This window comes from Schistocerca nitens, chromosome 4 (assembly GCF_023898315.1).
Source record: "Schistocerca nitens isolate TAMUIC-IGC-003100 chromosome 4, iqSchNite1.1, whole genome shotgun sequence".
In the NCBI taxonomy this organism is placed as follows: Eukaryota; Metazoa; Arthropoda; class Insecta; order Orthoptera; family Acrididae; genus Schistocerca; species Schistocerca nitens.
Genome location: NC_064617.1, coordinates 374,765,235 through 374,781,437, shown reverse-complemented (window position 1 = coordinate 374,781,437; position 16,203 = coordinate 374,765,235). Strand labels below are relative to the sequence as shown.

Genomic DNA, 16,203 nt, shown 5'->3' with positions numbered 1-16,203 from the left:
TTGCAGGAAAGTACAGTCGGAAATCTATTTCACGATATATTTTAGGTAGGTAGCATGAATTCTAGCTAATGTTTTACATTTACTCAAATTCATAATACCAGAAGTGTTATAAATGTGATTACTCACAAACTATAGCTACAGTAAAATTTCTGTAAAAGGATGTGAAATTAGCACAACTAAGTAAGAATTACCCATTATGTGTCTTTTAACATTAGAAACTTTAATTTCGTTCACCATCCTTGTTATTGGAAGGTAGACCAGGAAAAGATAGTTTTGGCTATGGATAACTGTCAGTGAAACAGATTCTCTTAAAAATTTAAGAAAATATCAAACACTGAAAAACAAATTTTTAATACTGTATTTAATTTATTATTATTATACATATTTAGCAATGATTACCTAATAACTTGGGCAATGGAAGGGTATGACGGAGGACAGCAAGTTGCAAAGAACAAAGCTTTAAAACAGTGATACAACTGCCAAAATAAAAACATAAATGACAAGAGCTGTTTGCATCAGTATCACATTTATTATTTACATTATAAATAACTGTAAAACATTTATTTACATATAAAAGCTTCCATTTTTCTTTTCTGTTGCGATGTCTTCCACTTTATGAATGTCCCCAGCCACCTGCAAAAGACAATACAATAAGAAATTTCGAAGAAAAAGTGCTCCAGTCATTATTTGAATGAAATCGTTTGGTCTCAGCACAACCTTAGCGAAACGCACACAACGTAACGGTGTGAGGCGCACAAATAGTGACTAAAACAAAACAGTTTCGACAGTACGGTACACAGAACTAATGCTTCCACAATAGTCTGTGGCAGTTAGCCTCATAGAGGCGTTTCACCTTGAGAAATTTATTATTCATTTTTCAGTTCGACAACAAAATTACTGAAAATAGGAACTACTGATTAATGAAATAGTCTTTGTGCAACTTGTAAATATGTATTACCTGATCTTATCCATGTGCAAATCATTTTGTTGTTAACGGTCCATTCCTTATAGACGAGTTCATAATATTAATTACAGTTGCAGTCGATGTGCTTATCAAGAGATATGGCAGAGGAAGTATTCCGATTCCCCACGACAACTACCCACTTTTAAGTTCGCTAACTAACTACAAAAGCGGAGTCCTGAGTCATTAGTAGTATAAGAGTAAATGTTATACGTACAGATCGGCTAAAATTGTGACAAAGTATGTTAAATATATTATCTTCCGCACACCAAAATCAGTGTGAATAAAGATAATTCTTTCATTGAAGAAAACAGCATTTATTATCGGAAAATGTCCGGAACATAGTACTTCCAGGAAATGTTAGCACTAAGGCTTGGCCCATAAATGTAAGATATGTAACTTAATTAATTACCGAGATATTTTGAAACGCCAATAGCTCACTAATGTGAGGGTTCAGTATCAGAAACTGATACATGATTCGTTAGAAGAATTTTTTAATAATAGAATACAGTACTTATTCTGATAGCCGAATATTCAACAGAAACCAAGGAAAAATCGGATGTATCGCAATGAAAGGTATTAGGACAAGTATGATTCTAAATAAATACACTCCTGGAAATTGAAATAAGAACACTGTGAATTCATTGTCCCAGGAAGGGGAAACTTTATTGACACATTCCTGGGGTCAGATAAATCACATGATCACACTGACAGAACCACAGGCACATAGACACAGGCAACAGAGCATGCACAATGTCGGCACGAGTACAGTGTATATCCACCTTTCGCAGCAATGCAGGCTGCTATTCTCCCATGGAGACGATCGTAGAGATGCTGGCTGTAGTCCTGTGGAAAGGCTTGCCATGCCATTTCCACCTGGCGCCTCAGTTGGACCAGCGTTCGTGCTGGACGTGCTGACCTTCATCCAGTCCCAAACATGCTCAATGGGGGACAGATCCGGAGATCTTGCTGGCCAGGGTAGTTGACTTACACCTTCTAGAGCACGTTGGGTGGCACGGGATACATGCGGACGTGCATTGTCCTGTTGGAACAGCAAGTTCCCTTGCCGGTCTAGGAATGGTAGAACGATGGGTTCGATGACGGTTTGGATGTACCGTGAACTATTCAGTGTCCCCTCGACGATCACCAGTGGTGTACGGCCAGTGTAGGAGATCGCTCCCCACACCATGATGCCGGGTGTTGGCCCTGTGTGCCTCGGTCGTATGCAGTCCTGATTGTGGCGCTCACCTGCACGGCGCCAAACACGCATACGACCATCAATGGCACCAAGGCAGAAGCGACTCTCATCGCTGAAGACGACACGTCTCCATTCGTCCCTCCATTCACGCCTGTCGCGACACCACTGGAGGCGGGCTGCACGATGTTGGGGCGTGAGCGGAAGACGGCCTAACGGTGTGCGGGACCGTAGCCCAGCTTCATGGAGACGGTTGCGAATGGTCCTCGCCGATACCCCAGGAGCAACAGTGTCCCTAATTTGCTGGGAAGTGGCGATGCGGTCCCCTACGGCACTGCGTAGGATCCTACGGTCTTGGCGTGCATCCGTGCGTCGCTGCGGTCCGGTCCCAGGTCGACGGGCACGTGCACCTTCCGCCGACCACTGGCGACAACATCGATGTACTGTGGAGACCTCACGCCCCACGTGTTGAGCAATTCGGCGGTACGTCCACCCGGCCTCCCGCATGCCCACTATACGCCCTCGCTCAAAGTCCGTCAACTGCACATACGGTTCACGTCCACGCTGTCGCGGCATGCTACCAGTGTTAAAGACTGCGATGGAGCTCCGTATGCCACGGCAAACTGGCTGACACTGACGGCGGCGGTGCACAAATGCTGCGCAGCTAGCGCCATTCGACGGCCAACACCGCGGTTCCTGGTGTGTCCGCTGTGCCGTGCGTGTGATCATTGCTTGTACAGCCCTCTCGCAGTGTCCGGAGCAAGTATGGTGGGTCTGAAACACCTGTGTCAATGTGTTCTTTTTTCCATTTCCAGGAGTGTATATAAGGGTTACGATGGCGTGCTGAAATGTAATGCCTCCGAATTTATTTTGTGGAAACAATTAAAGCATTTAAAATATAAAAACAGTTATCAACATTCGAAATCTTTATTCTTCGTGTCTACATATTCGGCAGCAATACGCGTCTAGAGTTCTCCAAACTATAGCGTGTAAACGGCGATGCGTAACTTAACATGGTCGGTGAGTGAGAAACAGAGTTCTGTAAATGAATTTCTTTCGTCCACACAAGAAGCACCGTTTCCTTCTGCGAGGCAATGCCAGACTACACACGAAGGGTAGGACATCTGCAATGATCCGACTCCTTGGGTTCATCGATCATCCTCCATACAGTCCCAAACTGGCTCCATGGAGAAATAAATGGACAAAAGTTCCAGTTGATTTAATGAATGTCTGTTATTTTTGAATAGGAGTGGAATTATAAGTCCAGTGCCGTCACGTAATTTAGGTATTCTAGATGGGCAAAATGAAACTGGCCCTGAAAATATTTACGTTAAGACTGACGCAGGATGGACACCTTTGTTAATCAACTTCACAGTAGATACAGCAAGCAGCCACCGCTGACGCGGATTCTTCGCTGTGCTGGATTTATCAAACGTTGTGACATGCGTAGCAGCTCCGCCTGAAAGATTGCAGCAGTAGGGCTTACAAATTTCTGCTGTAGCTCTTCCAGAGTAATGTTTGGTTACATTCTTCAATTTTCACCGCTGGTAAAAACCACAGAGAGAGACATCAGGTGATCTAGGTGCCCAGGAGGTTACACTGCCTCTGCTGACTGTCCTCTCGTCACTGAAAACCTCATGCACTCGTGACAAGATGATACGTGCTATTGCTCTGTCTTACTGGGAATATCTTTACAATATTTCACCTTCTGTAAGCTGATTCTCATACAGTTTCTGAACGGACAGGTTAGCAAATGGTTCAAATGGCTCTGAGCACTATGGGACTTAACATCTGAGGTCATCAGTCTCCTAGAACTTCGAGCTACTTAAACCTAACTAACCTAAGGACATCACACACATCCATTCCCAAGGCAGGATTGGAACCTGCGACCGTAGCAGCAGTGCGGTTCCGGACTGAAGCGCCTAGAGCCGCTCGGCCACAGCGGTCGGCTACGGTTTAGCATTACGAGTTTGGCTAAAGAATCATATTGCTGCAGTTACACGGGACATTGTGAACCAAACACCAAACTTTTCACTATGCAACCGCTCTTTAAAGCACCGATTGTGGTTTTCTGATGCATAACGGTAGATGTTGTATAAGTTGACGTACCCTGACGGTTTCAATCAGACTTCAGCCGAAGGAATAAAAAACTAAGGATTCTATATATCCTAATTCCACTTGACTAGAAACCATTGGCAGAATTCAACACTTGGACGCTCATCTGGAAGCTTTAACTCATACTCAACAATAAGTTTATAAGTATTCAGACACAGGTGCTATTAGTAATGTTCCCATTTGACGATATCATTATTCCTATTTCCGCAGATAAACGGCCTTGAAATTTACTAGGACTTGCTTCTAGCTCTTCCTTTACTCGAGCAATGTTTTGTAGTGTTCGAACTCTATATGGATGACAGAGAGTTTGATTCGCGACACAGCCTGTTTCGCCCCGTTTGGCCGCTAAATTCTGAATTGCGAACCTTGCTTGACATTTTTCCCAGTCACTTGAAGTCTTAAAGTCTTGTGGAAACAGTTCCTCACACGATAGACAACATAACGATAGACAACGAACATCCGCAGATTTATCGTCAGCACCTTTTGTCTTGGATTCAAATCGTCAGTAATCACGTCTGCTCCTGTCAGTCACTCAAACGTAATAATACTGTTATGTACTCGGGACAAAGCTTGCGGGAGACACCTATCTACACCCGTGTGACGACAACTCACTGGTACACCGAAAACCCGGATCCAGCTTTTTCTGTGATCGGTAACTATCATGTTCATTAACGAGGCTCAATACTACGTCTGTCTTATAAACATTCATCTGCCTAGTCTCATTTTGGACAGCCTGTATAAAGCCAATACAAGGTACTCAAAGTAGAACAGGGCTGGAAGCAATGTTTTTTGGTGTTTCATAGGTGTAGAGCCTATATGTAAAAACAGGATGAAAATATAGCTCAAACTCATGCTGCAGTGTCTTTCATGGGTGTTGAATCACTGTTTCTCTCATGGTAATGTATTCATAAAGTAAACACTTTATTAATGGGCATCGTTTAACCGTCTTAGTTTTTCGGTTTATAGTAAACTTCATGGTAAAGATGATTAAGGGAGACAATAGGGAAGTTCATACTTCCTTAATAAGCGAATTAAAGAAGATGGTTTTTATGAAACTAGGAACTGGCAGTTGTTAAAGAAGTTTTGGAAATGTGTGACGAAAACAAAAAACAAAAAAAGCATTTTCCTTTGAGATTGCTTTTAACGTTTGCCGTTGTCTCTTACCAGCTTTACCTTGGGAGAAGCAGGATTCGGTATCAAAAAAAATGGTTCAAATGGCTCTGAGCACTATGCGACTTAACTTCTGAGGTCATTAGGCGCCTAGAACTTAGAACTAATTAAACCTAACTAACCTAAGGATATCATACACATCCATGCCCGAGGCAGGATTCGAACCTGCGACCGTAGCGGTCGCTTGGCTCCAGACTGTAGCGCCTAGAACCGCACGGTCACTCCAGCCGGCGATTCGGTATCGGGAAAACCTAACTTGCGTTTTCCATGGGCTCCTTAAATAGACTGACGCGAATACCGTAATGGATTGTTTAAAAAACACTATATTTCGCTTGTCCTTCCACCCTTCCTTGTCAAAGATGAATACCTTACTGTATAATCATGTGCTTGTATTTCTTCACCTTCAGCATCTCGTAAACGAACTGTGTTCTCACAAAGATACACCATCATTCGGTTGTCTCCGCAATGAGAGGGAATGGTAAAATGAAAATATAATGCTCTCGGAATCAAAGATACGTCCTACCGGTAGTTCTCAATAAATTAGTTGTTGCAATATGTAGTAGATCATCAGGCGAGATGTGCAGTCCTTGGAGCTGGCAACGTACGATGTCTGAGAGCTATGGACAGCAGTTAAGTGTGAACCCTGTCATATTGCACATATGCTACTGAGTAGCTGGGAAGGGAACTATTACTCACGATCAATAAGAAAGACCAACAACCGATAATACACGGTCCAGTCACAATAATGTGAGAAACGGTCACAAGCCAGAATGATCATGAACTGTAGCGCGGACGTGCAGGAAGAGAGTCAGTGAAGGGCTGGAAGTTATCGAGATGGATGTGAAGCCATGCCGAATCCAGTGCCGAGACCAAGTGCGCCAGGTTTCTGGGTTGAGGATCCGTGGCGCGAACAGCACGATCTAATTCTCCCCACACATTCTCTATTGTGTTTAAATCCGGGGAGTTTTGTGACGAGGGAAGTACGGTAAGCTCATCAGTGTGCATTTAAGACAACACCTGAACATACGGCCTACGATGAACTAACGAATACCAGAAGCATAGCTACTGGTTACTCTTCTTCTGATAGCTAACAAGGGAACTTAATTCATTCGCACAAGTAATAATGTAGCTAAAACGAACGGAGAAATTAAATTTTTTTTAAATTTGTGATAAGATCTTATGCGACCAAACTGCCTAGGTCATCGATCCCTAAGCTTACACACTACTTAATCTACCTTAAACTAACTTATGCTATGGACAGCACACACATCCATGCCCGAGAAAGACTCGAGCCTCGCGGAGGAGGGAGAATAGTAGTTCAAAATGAGGTATTGCTGTGACACTTAAGGCGATCAAACAGTGTGGATTACAGACAGCAATATGACTGAGAAACCACTTCGCTGCAGCTCCAAACGCGCTAAATGCCACACACTGAACAACGTATTCTGCTTCCCAGCCGCCTGAGCTGTAGCCTCTTGCTTCGCATCCGTGATTCACCACGGAAAGTGAGGAGCTTTCGTGTGCCTTAAATCAGTGAATTTATAAAATCCAAAATCCAGTTCTTCACGATCGTTTAAAAGTGTACCAGTATCTGCACCAGCATATGTAACAAGGCTGCACACGCGTGAACAGTCTGCGCTCATTGTGTTTACGGTGAACAGCCTCGTTACATATGTTGCTGTGGATACTCGTTTGCTGTAGCATGGCATTTTAACTGGCAATACTAGTTCAGCCACAGTGTTACCGTATAGCGCCTGATGTTGGCATTATGGAATGCCGAAACCGGTTGCCTCCGGAAGAAAAACAGAGATGAAAATAAAGCCGTTTTTTTTTATGTATTGCCACTTATAAACGAGGTTGATGTGAATTTCGTTGGCGAGTTAACAATTTATGTTTGAACGTAATTTTGTTGCAATAAAATTACGTTTGAACATAAAGTGATTTGTTAACTCGACAACCAAATTCACTTTAAAATTGTTTGGTTCTAGATGGCACGCTACCAGTGTATGTCTGTATGCCAGAACAATGAAACTCCCGCTTGTGAGCACGGTAGGTCTGCTATACCCATGGGCTGCACCATTGTCTTTCGGCTCCCTTAGCGATGTCCTTTGGATATCTGGTGCGGAAATTCTGAAGTGTACCAGTTTCCTCCAAACAAGAAAAGAAATAGCAACGTGCATTATTTTTCCAGGGTGATAATTACACTTGATGACTATATGACGCTGCCGCCATCATTTCTAGTGTTAACAATCGGGAGGCCATTGTAAACAATGCAAGGTTTTAGCGAAAAAATTGCTAATACTTTTGAGCGACTTGGGCTAACTACTACCCAAAAATGTTATTAGTTCGAGGGCTTAAAATGGTTCGAGTGGCTCTGATCACTATGGGACTTAACTTCTGAGGTCATCAGTCCCCTAGAACGTAGAACTGCTTAAGCCTAACTAACCTAAGGACAACACACACATCCAAGCCCGAGGCAGGATTCGAACCTGCGACCGTAGCGGTCACCCGCTTCCAGACTGTAGCGCCTAGAACCGCTCGGCCAACCCGGCCGGCAGTGCGACTGCGGCAGACATTAAGTGTGTATTTATCACACTTTTAAATAGACTTCGAAGGTGATATGTACCTCATGCCATGTAGACCCTCCTACACATGTTGCCGACTCGCACCGTACCGGACCCACACCTCTGCCGCATCTTGATCATCTCTGCAATGATTTTCGGTTTCTCCCAGGGCCACCTCCAGGCTGCCGCGGGGACGACGAGTGAGGCCGTAGCCACAAACACGAGCAGCAGTACCAGCAGCGTGCGTGTCCTCATGGCGCCGGTTGTGAGCGTGCGATTACAGAGCGGACAAGAGGCGGCTGTCGGAAGCTGTCGCGGCAGGCGGCTTTTTATCTGCGTGCGCTGACGTCTGCTGAGGCGCGGGGATGCACGGCGGCCCCACGCGCTGGACGCAGGTCGGAGGTCACGAGGCCCGGGGGAAGAACTGCGCCGCGCTATCACTGACATGAGGCAAGAGCTGCCCTCCGCAGATATAATTTGGCGAAGCGGAATATGAGATGTCCATCAATCTCCCGTAAGTAAGAGAGTGAGATATCGGGCAGTATTTGTGCAATTTTATTAACGTCTATGTCTGTAATGATACTTTCGCTTCAGGATATGAAATTATTAGCATGACGTTTAATTTGGTACTACACACGACTGATACAATCGAAGAAAATAATGAATATTTTCTAAAAATCAATACTAATATAAGAAATCTTTATGTGCTGTCAACGAAATTGTTCCTTAAAACATAGGAAAGTCTGGGGCTTCTTAAGATAAAAATAATATCTTCTCCAAAGCGTCTTGTCCTACATCCTCTACGAAATGGCTTGTAACCAGATTCTTTTGCACGAAATAATTGGCCAGAGTCCAAATACTGCATTAGCCTTAGGCATCGCTGGTGGTACACACGGAGGGGGGAAAAGTCGTTAGGTACCTCCTAATTTCGTGTCGGAGCTCCTACTGCAGCATTCGACGTGGCATGGACTGAACAAGTCGATGGAACTTCCCTGCCGAAATAATTAACCATGCTGCATCTATAGGCGTCAATAAATGCTACATGTTTACACGAACCGACCTCTCGATTATCTGGCGATCTGACAATCTGGGTGGACATATCATTCCACTCAAACTGTCAGCAATATTCTTCAAACCAGTTGCGAAGAACTGTGGCCCTGTGATATGAGATACGATACACTGTCATCCATAAGAATTCCATCATTGTTCCGGAACATCATGTCCATGAATGACTGTAAATGGTCTCCAAGTAGCCGAACATAGCCATTTCCAGTCGACGACCGTTTCGGATTGGACCGGAGGACCCAGTACAGTCAACGTAAACACAGCCCACACCATTCTGAAGTCACCACCAACTTGCACGGTGTCTTCTTCACGACTTCGGTCCATGGCTTCATGGAGTCTGCGCCACATAGAGCCTTACCAACTGCTCTTACCAATCGACATAAAAGTTTTCTGGCATGGTACCGCGTCATAATGTAAGAAACTACTGCTGCTGGAGGAAAACTAACGTTTCGGCCACGGTTGCAGCGGCCTTCTTCTGGGTCTGCTCTTACCAACCGAAATCCGGACACATCCGGTCTGGGATCAAACCGATATGGTCACGGGCCCAGGAGAGGCGCTGCAGGCGATGTCGTGCTGCCAGCAAAGGCTCTATTGCCGGTCATCTGCACCCGTAGCCCATTAAAGTCACACTGTCTTAGCGGATACGTCTGTCGTTCCTACCACACTGATTTGTGCTGTTGCTTCACGCAGTATTCCTTGTCTGTTAGCACCGGCAAGTCTTCACAAACGCCGCTGCTCTCAGTCGATATATGAAGGCCTTCGGCCATTGCTTTACCGTGGTGGGAGGTAATGCATGAAATATCGTATTCTCGCCAGTCTCTCGATACGGCGGATCTCTGAATATTAAATTTCCTTACAATTGCCGAAAAACTTAGAACTACTTAAACCTAACTAACCTACGGACATCACACTCATCCATGCCGGAGCCAGGATTCGAACCTGCGACCGTAGCGATCGCGCGGTTCCAGACTGAGGGCGCCTAGAACCGCTTGGCCACACCTGCCGGCCATGCGTATAGCTCCAACTAACTTTACGTCATAGTCTGCTACCATTGTGTGATTGGATTGAGGAGTTCCTAGATAACAGAACACAGCACGTCATTCTCAATGGAGAGAAGTCTTCCGAAGTAAGAGTGATTTCAGGTGTGCCACAGGGGAGTGTCATAGGACCGTTGCTATTCACAATATACATAAATGACCTTGTGGATGACATCGGAAGTTCACTGAGGCTTTTTGCAGATGATGCTGTGGTGTATCGTTAGGTTGTAACAATGGAAAATTATACTGAAATGTCGGAGGATCTGCAGCGAATTGACGCATGGTGCAGGGAATGGCAATTGAATCTCAATGTAGACAAGTGTAATGTGCTGCGAATACATAGAAAGATGGATCCCTTATGATTTAGCTACAAAATAGCAGGTCAACAACTGGAAGCAGTTAATTCCATAAATTATCTGGCAGTACGCATTAGGAGTGATTTAAAATGGAATGATCATATAAAGTTGATCGTCGGTAAAGCAGATGCCAGACTGAGATTCATTGGAAGAATCCTAACGAAATGCAATCCGAAAACAAAGGAAGTAGGTTACAGTACGCTTGTTCGCCCACTGCTTGAATACTGCTCAGCAGTGTGGGATCCGTATCACATAGAGTTGATAGAAGAGATAGAGAAGATCCAACGGAGAGCAGCGCGCTTCGTTACGGGATCATTTAGTAATCGCGAAAGCGTTACGGAGATGATAGATAAACGCCAGTGGAAGACTCTGCAGGAGAGACGCTCAGTAGCTCGGTACGGGCTTTTGTTAAAGTTTCGAGAACATACCTTCACCGAAGAGTCAAGCAGTATATTGCTCCCTCCTACGTATATCTCGCCAAGAGACCATGAGGATAAAACCAGAGAGATTAGAGCCCACACAGAAGCATACCGACAATCCTTCTTTCCACGAACAATACGAGACTGGAATAGAAGGGAGAACCGATAGAGGTACTCAGGGTACCCTCCGCCACACACCGTCAGGTGGCTTGCGGAGTACGGATGTAGATGTAGATGTAGATTACGCTATCGAAGTCTGTTTATTCCCATTCTACGACTATGATCACTACGAAAACCATTCCACATCACTCACCTGAGTACAACTGATAGCTCGGTGAAACCACTGCCCTTTCATATCTTATTTATGCAATACTGCTAACGTTTGTGTACACGCATATCGCTATCCCAAGACTTCTGTCACCTTATTGTAATATTATGGCACCAACTGAGCGATGGCATATGTCATTAATTAAAAACCAGTAAACCCCCGATTCTGTAAGGAATCGTGCTCTCATCTACGAAACGGCTTCAAGTCTCCGATTACTTTACAAATGAATTAGTGGCATAAGTATTTGACGTTCTCCATTTAGATGAAGCAAAATTTACAAAAGCATTTGAAAATGTCTTGAAAGCTTTTTGAAAGTTGCTAAGCGCTCTCATTATGAAATACTAGATGAATATAGGACGTTAATTTGCACTTCATTTTATGAGAAACGTAGTGTAGCACTGATTTCAAATTTTTATGACATCAAATGTCCTGAGCTACACTATGTGATCGAATGTATCCGGACACCTGGCTGAAAATGACTTACAAGTTCGTGGCGCCCTCCATCGGTACTGCTATAATTCGATATTTTGTTCGTCCACCCTTAGCCTTGATGACAGCTTCCGCTCTCGCAGGCGTACGTTCAAGGAGGTGCTGCAAGGTTCCATGGGGAATGGCAGCCCATTCTTCACGGAGTGCTGCACTGAGGAAAGGTATCGACTTCTGTAGGGGAGGCCTGGCACGAAGTCGAGTTCCAAAAGATCCCAAAGGTGTTGTACAGGATTCAGATCAGGACTCTGCGCAGGTCAGTCTATTACAGGGATGTTATTGTAGTGTAACCACTCCGCCACAGGTACTGCATTATGAACAGCTGCTCGATCGTGTTGAAAGATCCAGTCGCCATCCCCGAATTGCTCTTCAACAGTGGGAAGCAAGAAGGTGCTTCAAACATCAATGTAGACCTGTGCTGTGATAATGCTACGCAAAACAACAAGGAGAGCAAGCCCCCCTCTCCCCCCCCCCTCCCATGTAAAACACGACCACGCCATAACACCACCGCCTGGGAATTTTACTATCGACACTACACACGCTGGCAGAGGACGTTCACCGGGCATTCGCCATACCCACACTCTGCCATCGGATCACCACATTGTGCACCATGATTCGTCACTCCATACAACGTTTCTACACTGTTCAATCGTCCAATGTTTACGCTCCTTAGCCGGCCGCTGTGGCCGAGCGGTTCTAGGCGCTTCAGTCTGGAACAGCGCTGCCGCTACGGTCGCATGTTCGAATCCTGCCTCGGGCATGGGGGGTGTGTGATGTGCTTAGGTTACTTAGGTTTAAGTAGTTCTAAGTCTAGGGGACTGATGACCTCAGATGTCAAGTACCATAGTGCTTAGAGACATTTGAACCATTTTTTACTCTCCTTACACCAAGTGAGGCGTCGTTTGGCATTTACCGGCGTGATATGTGGCTTCTGAGCAGCCGCTCGACCATGAAATCCAAGTTTCCTCACCTCCCGCCTAACTGTCATAATACTTGCAGTGGATCCTGATGCAGTTTGTAATTCCTGTGTGATGGTCTGGATAGATGTCTGCCTATTGCGCATTACGACCCTCTTCAACTGTCGGCGGTCTCTGTCAGTCAACAGACGAGGTCGGCCTGTACGTTTTTGTGCTGTACGTGTCCCTTCACGTTTCCACTTCACTGTGCAATTGGAAACAGTGGACCTCGGAATGTTTAGGAATGTGGATATCTGGCGTACAGACATATGACACAAGTGACACCTAATCACCTGACCACGTTCGAAGTCCGTGAGTTCCGCAGAGGGCCCCATTCTGCTCTCTCACGATGTGTAATGACTACTGAGGTTACTAATATGGAGTACCTGGTAGTAAGGTAGCAGCACATTGCACCTAATATGATAAACGCATGTTTTTGGGGGTGTCCGGACACTTTTGATCACATAGTGTATATGTCGTACCACGATATAATTTTGGAGATATATTCTGTGGTACAAGCGAATACTATCTGCAAAACGTGTTGCGGATAGAGTTGGTAGCAAAGAAGTATTAAATCGAAACGACATGGCGGCAACTGAAGTTTTACTGCACGAGCGGCGATAATGAAATGACGGTAACTTTTTTTTCATCATATTGTGAGGTGGATTGTCAGCTAGAAAAACTTACTTAAAGGTTTGATACTATGTCTAAACTTAGTTTGAAGTCTCTAAGTGCTCTGATTGTTAAGTAGTGGCTGAATTTAGACTGGCCGTTTGCCCGCCTTCCGATAAGCTGCCTCAAGACACATTCACAGTTTCTAAAAGACTTGCCTTACTGCGTTACACTTTTAACGTACCATTATAGTTCTTAATGAATTGGTTATGACGATATTTTAAATTTTTAATTCGGTCAATATGAATGTGAAATAATGAGATCATATCATTGTTACCCCTGGTAGATCCTAGGTTGGCTACATGCAGCTGGGAATTGGTTACCATGACCCAGTTTAGCAATGTAATGAGAGAAACTTCCTGGCAGATTAAAACTGTGTGCCGGACCGAGACTCGAACTCGGGACCTTTGCCTTTCGCGGGCAAGTGCCCTGGTACTGGCAGAAGTAAAGCTGTGAGGACGGGTCGTGGGTCGTGCTTGGGTAGCTCAGTCGGTAGAGCACTTGCCCGCGAAAGGCAAAGGTCCCGAGTTCGAGTCTCGGCCCGGCACACAGTTTTAATCTGCCAGGAAGTTTCATATCAGCGCACACTCCGCTGCAGAGTGAAAATCTCATTCTAATGTAATGAGAGAGTTGATAAATGATTAGCTTGAAGAATATGTCCTACATGACTGAAGTTCTAGTCGCTTACTATGAATTTGTTTATGTAAGACACGATTTGTTATTTGGAAAAAAGTTCAGTAATTCCACAATTAGTACATCTGTGGTACATATTCTCACACTGGGCTATCATGACACTACAGGCCATTATTTCAGTTTCAGACGATTACTGTAGAGAACAACGCAGTGTCTTTCCTATTATTTTCTGAAATCTATTATTCGTTCAGTGCGCACTTTTGCGATTATGTAATTGATTTGTTGAAAAGCTGAAACCCCCAGAAAGATATATAATCACCAGGATAATGTGGATAATGGTTCTAGCAGTACTGAGGAGACATCGACTCATACATCCAGTGCAAAGAAGTACCACGGATTTGTGTGGACCAGAGATCTGGTGCTTATCTCATTTTCACCCTCGCTGTAATTCTGTACAGATCATGAAGTTATTTCCTGAGTAGGTCACTCTCAGATTGTTATTCGAAAATCAGTTTCTAAAGATGACAGATTTTGGTAGACTGTGGTAATACGTACAAATACTTTCTCATTTGTTGTTTACGTTGTACATACACCTAGGGTCTGGTTCTATTGAATGTAACTTATGTATAGGTGCAAGATTTGTACTAAAAGTATATTATATTCTACGCGCTGCAGTGCTATAGTGACATACAACAAAGAAAACATATCTAGAGTTGTGTACTCTGGGAATTAAGTAATCTTTACCATGCAATTAATTGACAATGAGAGTATTATGAACGCCTAAGGGAAACATAATGATTTTGAATAGCTAACTAGACGAAAGACGAAAGCTTTCAAAAGTAGGATAGATGAAGATTTGAACTATATATTCGTTCATTAAAGTATTGCGTTGTAGCGTTATCCCCAGACAATAAACATTTTGAAAGCTTTAAGGTTTACTACAAACGCCACCTAATCAGTTTGGTTGTTTCTGTTAGTCTTTCTCCAGAATTATTTCGCATTTATGTTTCCACATCGAAATTCTTGAACACTGGAATCCACCGTTTCACAAGTATCTAATATGAGCGTTTATTTGAAAAAGAAATGATCTTTTCTGCGTGTAACGAAGCGTCCTGCTATGCTACCGACAGGCCGTTAGAACATTCTAAGTATTGTTGATAAGCCATATTTTCACGAGCGGTTTGTAACCGAGTGAATGAAGTGCAGTATTCTTAGGGTAATTTGCTGTGTCTGATTTATGGCCGCAGCGAATAACTATGAAATTAAGCTTTCAAATAGACAAAAATATAAGAAACTGTTTGATTATTGGAAGCATTCTTATGAAAGCTGTATTCTGTCGAAAGTATCGTTGTCTCAACCCTAAGACTATCGTCAATCGGTAGAAGGTTATTCTCGACCAGGATGGCTTTCGACCTTAACTGGTAGCGTTCATAAAATCAAGAGTTGATTCACACCGATCGTCTTCTTATTGAAAGAAAACACGCAGAAACGTGTGAAGTCTCTGTTGGTTCATATCTTAAAAAATTTAACTGTAAAATTGAGCAACCAATAACGTTTCTCTGTGACTGACAACTCATGAATATAAAGTATTTCAGGTAAGTGTCTGCAAATAATTTCATAAAAAAGCAAATTATAACGAAACACTCCGAGGATCACCACAGCAGACGATCATCAAGTTGACGGCTACACCTTGCAAAGAAGTCTATAGTCCGACTGAAGCTACTTGGTAGTTGACGTCTGTGACTTGCCACTTCGACTGCCGGCTACCGCTGGGCTACAGGTGACAAACACGGCAGGTCAGATCACAAATGCTCTTGATGTGAAACGTGGAGCAATGTTGGAAGTCTCACAGTGAGGTAAGTCGGAAATGAGAGATACTCTTTGACCGTTGATTTCAGTCCCCAATGGTTGAACTGTAGGCCTGAACTTGATCTCGTGTCTGAATCTAACCACAACTTCGTGATGTGCAATATATCCGACAAAACAGCGGTCAACAATCTGCGGCAGAGCTAAAACCACGACCGCTTTATTCGCGGTGACTAAAATTTTACGAACAAACTCAAGACAGAAAAAAATCAGTTTCAGAGGTAACTAAATTTCTTGCTGTCATTGATTACCTGAAACCAGGAAATTTCAGGATGTAAGCCGTGGCTGCTTCTTTGACATCGTGTCGGCAATCGCCGACATCACTATGTTAGATGTATGTACCACGTTTATACCACGTCAATATCCGTAGCAGACCGAAT

At 43.9% G+C, this 16,203-nt stretch overlaps 1 long non-coding RNA gene and 1 other non-coding gene across 2 annotated transcripts; one reads left to right on the top strand and one right to left on the bottom strand.

Moving 5' to 3' along the window:
• Positions 1-507: 507 nt before the first annotated feature.
• Positions 508-8,461, bottom strand: LOC126253061 (uncharacterized). Its single transcript, XR_007545892.1, has 2 exons — positions 8,068-8,461; positions 508-633 (listed from the first exon to the last, which is right to left on the bottom strand). It is a non-coding gene; the product is annotated as an uncharacterized LOC126253061 (long non-coding RNA).
• Positions 8,462-13,797: 5,336 nt separating this feature from the next.
• Positions 13,798-13,872, top strand: Trnas-cga (transfer RNA serine (anticodon CGA)). The gene has a single exon. It is a non-coding gene; the product is annotated as a tRNA-Ser (tRNA).
• Positions 13,873-16,203: the final 2,331 nt, after the last annotated feature.